Here is a 6592-nt window from a genome sequence, read left to right as displayed (position 1 = left end):
TGAGCTCTAGATTCAGTCGTACATGTCACATTAGGTGACTCCGGCTAACAGATTACATGGCATTGATCGATATTACCTGAGTACTTACATTTTTATGTAGAGGCATTCGACATGGCATATTTCTGAGCATGTTTTCTATATATAGGTATATTCTATTTTCTGGGAAACTATACAGATTTTACGGCGAGGGGTTAGAACTTTGTTAATGAAATGGTTTTGAAAAGCTTTGTTTTTGCCCACTCACACTTTTTGTTTTGCGCCCCTCCAGGTTCTAATTTGGATTACTCTTTTGGTGGCTCTCGAGGGATTCTAGGCATATCTAACAGATCATCAACAGTGTAGGACCACCTCTGGGTGTGTTTCGTTAGTGTTTGTTCCTCTGGACTGCACTGGGTCTTTTGTGCTCTGAATATTATTTATCACACTTACGCTTGCACATGTATGTTATCTACTTAGTGTATAACTTGGTTTTTATTTATTCGTACTTTTATTATTATTCTTAGCTTCCGCACTGTGCACATGGTTACGTCACCTTCGCGTGACGGCCAGCACACCCTGATTTCGATCGAGGTGTGATGGTCCCTGAGATTTGCATAACTCATCACTTTGGTCCCTAACATTTCAAATCAATAAAAGTGGTCCTTGAGATTGTCCACCATCCATCATTTTGGTCCTTCCGTTAAAGACTCCGTTAAGTGTCCCAGAGCTTTTGGCCGGAAGTCTGGGCAATTTTTAAAGCTTTGTAACTCAATCGTTTCTTAACCAAATTCGACTCATAATATATCAAAATGAAGATAGGAAAGTGTAGAATAAGATTATACCTATTTGGAAGCCCAATGGTTGCCGAAGATGGCCGGTAAATAGCCTCAAAGTTGACTGGTTCGAGGGAAAACTAGAAAACTCGCCGGAAACTAGGTAAACTTTAAACGGTCATAACTTCTTCAATACTCAACGAAATCAAGTGATTCAAAAACAAAAATCATACTTCTCGACGACTGGCCATAAGGTGAGTGGTAGTGAACTTGGCATAATTGCAAGTTTGCCACTCAAATGTGAGGTGCTATAAGAGGAACTTGTTCCTTTATAGCTTTACCACAAAAGAGGTTTTTTCTTTTGTGGCAAAAGTACAAAACTCTTTCCCTCTTCGTCTTCCAAAGAGGCCAGCCACACTTAGAGAAAAATAGCTAGCAATCTTCTTTCTTCTAAGTCATCCATTTCATCTTCACACCTCATCCTTGGTGTGGAGCGTTAGAGACACCAAACTTTTGGTGTTCTTGGAGTTCCTCTCCTCAAACCCTCAAGGAGCAAAGGAGAAGCAAAGAAGCAACCATCCAAGGAGTAAAGGAGGTGACTTGAAAGCCCTCCACTTAGGTGAATCCTTTGTGTAAGCAAGGATGAGCTTTAAGGGTAATGAAACTTAAACTCTCTCTTCTCTTTAATTTGTTAAAGAGTCTTTTGGTTCACCATTCACTAGGCTTTGAAAGTCATGGGTTTTAGAATTGTTTTTGAATGCATGCCTACTTTAAAGTGTTATTAGTTTGCTTATGTGTTCAAATGTTCTCACATGTTCTTAGCTAGGACAAATTTTTTTTCCTTCATTTTCGACCATTCAGATGAGATCCAACATACCATATTTGATCCAAATGCTTAGTTTGCAAAATGCAATCCGCAACTTAGAAATCGCGATAGCATATAAGCCCACTAGGCAAGCTATTAGGCCATCTCAAATTGAAGGAGCTAAACATAGTAGCCCCATCTAGAATTAGAGCGCCGAAAAAATTATTTTTAAATGAATAGTGTCAGGCGATACTCATATATCATCTTCAACCAAAGGTCCTAAGCATAACCCCCTTAATAATTAATTAGTTTTAAGTTTATATCTTAAATTTATTGGTTAATTTGGTTAAAGTACCGTTGAATGTTTTCAAATTTAGTCATTGAATTTGAATCAATTATTGCAACTGAGGAGCTGAACTCCAAAAAAATGGCAAAGAGGGTGGCTACATTTGGCCAGCCTGATGCCTCTCTGACCAAATAATAGCCTGGTGGGCTCTTTAATAATATATCTTAGCCATCGGTTGGAAATGGAATTTTAGGCAAATCAGGCCATTTATTGGCTTTTGGACTTTTAGCCGTCTGCATTGGAAATGACCTTATGTTTCACAGTCTTTGGCTTGTAATTGAAAAAAAAAAGGGGACACTTTGGATGCTGTTCCTAACTACTAATGTTCTTTGATTGAAACCTTGGTGGTTTTTAGTTTTTGATCGACGACCTTGACATTAATGTAATAGTGTATTTCTATGTAGGTTATTATATTTTTAAATTAAAAATGAAATTTGTAATTATTTATATTAATGAGATTTTAAATAAAACCCATGAGTTATGGGATTAAAAATATCAAAGATGAATTATAGTCTCCAATATATTGTGTGTGTACGTGTGTGTGTATATATATATGGGTACATTCATCAAAACTAACCAAAAAATTATTGTACCAAAGCATGGATACATTTTTCAAAAGCACAAAAAAAAAATATTAGGCTTAATAACATTATTAAATTTTTTCTATTAAACTTGACATAGATACTTTAACACATCTCAACCCGGAATGTCCACTAGGATTTCAAATCAAGCTGTGCTGGCTAACACCTGGAAGGTGATGAAGCCATAAAGTGTAGTGATGTGAAAAATGTGAATAAATTTAAACCTAAAAGTGCCTAAATATAAGAGTGTGCTGTGAGCGGGAATGAACCCATTTCACACATCATGTCAGAGCATAAGTACAATGCAATAAGATTGGGTGAGAATTATACCATCGAAGGTAATCGTCTACACCAAGATTTGCTAAGGATTCTTGTTGATAAGAAAGTTTAGCTATTAAAATCTGGAGGGGCGAAAAACAAGGGTCAGTGAGCTTGTAAATAAAGTTTTAATAAAAACCTTTGAAAATGCTATAACCCCTCACCATAAAATATGTATAGTTTCCAAGATATATATATACTACATATAGTATGGAAATGCTCACCGTAGCCTGCAAAATATCAAGATATCAATATGGCACGATAGTTCATATATAAGTGCACAACGTCAGTAATCATATACTTTCGCATAAGTAAACATATCAAACCAAGTGCTCATCGACACATGTTGACACACGAGTTCATGCAGAGTTATTCTGACATAAACAAGACTGCGTGTAATAATGATATACGCTATAGTGCTACAATCACGTGAAGACTGGAGCTATTCGCGGTCACATATGAGTCGGAGTTGCCTATTGTAACCTGTACGACAGGACTGACACCTACTCGAATCCAAGGCGAGCGTGCGGTGCGGATGTGAACATACACGTGAAAGATTGGCCCTAGCCCTGGGCAAGCACTAACACCTCAACCCTGAATGTCCACTAGGATTCTGAATCGAGCTATGCTGGCTAACACCTAGAAGGTGACGAAGCCATAAAGTGTAGTGATGTGGAAAATGTGAACCAATTTAAACCTAAAAGTGCCTAAATATAAGAGTGCGTTGTGAGCGGGAATGAACCCGTTTCACACGTGATGTCAAAGTTGATAACTCATATATTTCATGCATTTATACCATCCATTTCTAGTCTCTTTGGGATGTTTTTGAGTTAAATTGGTTGCATTTTACCTTATTTTGTGTTAGTGTGCAGTTACATGTACATTAGGATCAATTTGAAGGCAAAAGAAATGAAAACATGCCATTTTTGGAGCTGACCCTTATCCAAACATGGAAATAAGTTTAGTGGCCTGGTTTGAAGCCCAAATAAAGAATCCAAGATGAATCCAGCTTGTTAGAAGGCTAGAAGCATAATAGGAAAGGAATTGGGATATCTAGCCTAATTTGGTGCCAAATAAGGCAAAAACATGTAAAATAAAGGCTAAGTTGCTTGGATCACTTTGGAAGATCTTGTAGGCCATTTAGCATATAAATAATAAGGTTTCATATCACTTTTACACAAGCCCCCTTGGGGGTTGCCTAGAGCTCTCTCTCCTCTCTTTCTTTAGCCTTTCTTCCTAAAACAAAACCCTATTTCCCTTCACCATTCACTACCATCGAAGAAACCACACAGCCGCGCTGTTCTATGAACTTTAATTTCACTCATGTTGTTCTTGATATTTATATATTTTGTAATCATGTTGTGTAATTAAGTTCGTAGTTGGGGAATTCAATGTAGCCTTGCAAACCTACTCTATGTTCTTAAGTTAAAGTATTCAAATTACCAATGCGTGTTCTTGTTTCATTCATTGATTTTATAGTATAATTTGTTTGTTAATATTAACGTTTGATCACCATTAGGGCTGCTTATGAATTATTTGATCAAGGTTATAGTACACATCATGCTTAATCTTGGTGGATATGTGGATGAATGAAGAAACTGCTATGCATACATCCTGCCATGTGATTTCTTTGGTTCTTTGAAGTTGTCTTGTTCTTAATGGATTCTTACTTGCTAATCTAAGTTGAAAATCACAACTAGGTTGCATATTAGGAGTACTTGATCACAACTACACATCAAATAGATGATCATAAATAAGTAAAACGAACCCTAGTTGCATATTGGAGAGTTGAATGCGTTTTGACTTAATTTTCATGGAATTGACTTGTAATAGTGAAATTGGCATCCCTTCAGATGAAAGACATTCTACAAGCAATTGCTACAATGGAAACTGTAACCGACCGCACGTTCAAGAGGCCACAACGGCTTACTCAATCCCCACTATTCATAGAAAAAGCAGAAACGAACTCAACCACACATAGTCGTTTCTCACATCGTCTATTTTATGCTTCTTCTTCATCCACTTTCATCGTCTTAAATTTCCTATTCATTTTGCTCAGTTTTTGTTCAATTTCGATAAGGTATTACAGCTCAGAACCTAACATATCCCGACCAAAATTAGGGCGTGCTGGCCGTCACGTGAGAGTGACGTAACCATGTGCACAGTGCGGAAGCTAAGAATAAAAATAAAAGTACGAGTAAATAAAAACCAAGCTATACACTGAGTAGATAACATACATGTGTAAGCGTAAGTGTGAAAAACAATATTCAGAGCACAGAAGACCTAGTGCAGTCCAGAAGAACAAACACTAACGAAACACTCCCAGAAGTGGTCCTATACTGGTGATAATCTGTCAGATATGCCGTGAATCCCTCGTGAGCCACCAAAAGAGCAATCCAAACTAGAATCTAGAGGGCGCAAAACAGAAAGTGTGAGTGGGCAAAAACAAAACTTTTCAAAATCATTTCATTATTAAAAGTTCTAACCCCTTGCCGTAAAACCTGTATAGTTTCCCAGAAAATAGGATATACACATATATCGAAAACATGCTCAGAAATATACCATGTCAAATGCCTCTACATAAAAGGGTAAGTAACTCAGGTAATGTCAATCAATGCAATGTAATCTGTCAGCCGGAGTCACCTAACGTGACCTGTACAGCTGAATCTAGAGCTCAATCTCCAACTCACTAACTATACCTGCACACGAGTCGGAACCACCTAAAGTGGTCTGTACGACAGGACTGGGTGTAAATAAATACGCTCAAGTGCTACGATCACGTGAAGACTGGGCGAATAATCGCGGGTCACCTATGAGTCGGAACCACCTATAGTGGTCTATACGATAGGACTATGCACCTAACTTGGATCCAAGATGAGCGTGTGGTGCGGGAGGTGAACATCACGTGAAGGACTGTGCCCTACTCTGGGCAGGAGCACTAACACCGGGGGTGCAGGTTATGAGCTCTCTATGCATCTCACATCACTACTAATCACAAATATAAACCATAACTTACTTGGCACTTATCTGTGCGTCCGCAGCACCAAACATACATATATGCAACTACTAATGCATAATTAAATAGGCAAACGCAATGCATGGCATTTAAAACATATAAACGTTTCATTTCATTTTTTGGGAAAATCACAAGTATATAGGTATTTACGGAAAACCAAAAGCCCACTAACTGGTATGTAGAAGGGTCATAACCCCCTTGCCTCGAGTGACTGCACTCATCCTTGGGATAGGTCTTACCTATATGCGAAACAACTATAAAAACATTAATTTAAAGCACATAACCAAAACTAGGTAATAACTTCTCATACAATGCTCAAATGGGGTGCATGAATACACCAACGTGATCTACTCAACCTTACGAACATCCCCATATTTTTAAAATAATTTTTCGACATCACACGTGCCCCCACGCACCAGCCAAGGCACGGCCACACTCGCCGCCCACACGCAGGCGCATGCCTAGCACACTGACAGCGTCAATTAACGCCGTCAGGAATATTCCGTTAAAACTAACAAATTCCGTTAAAGTTAACCTAACGCTGTTAGGAATATTCCGTCGTCTTCTCCGGCCAACCTCTAGCGCCGTCGCCGTCGCTGGAAAACTGAAAAATTTTCTAATCTTTGTTTCTCACTCGTTTTTCAACCAAATTCCACGAAATTGGTACCAAAATGAAGCTTACAACAAATAGAACAAAACCTTACCACTTTCAAGCCCTGAAACCAACAGAATCTCGCCGGAGAAACTTCACAAAAATCCAGCCAAACTTGCAAC

This window comes from the organism of the source record quoted next, unplaced genomic scaffold, assembly GCF_019419815.1.
Source record: "Pyrus x bretschneideri cultivar Hongxiangsu unplaced genomic scaffold, Pyrus_bretschneideri_v1 Contig80, whole genome shotgun sequence".
Lineage (NCBI taxonomy): Eukaryota > Viridiplantae > Streptophyta > Magnoliopsida > Rosales > Rosaceae > Pyrus > Pyrus x bretschneideri.
The sequence above is the reverse complement of the archived record's forward strand: the minus strand, read 5'-3'. Positions refer to the sequence as shown.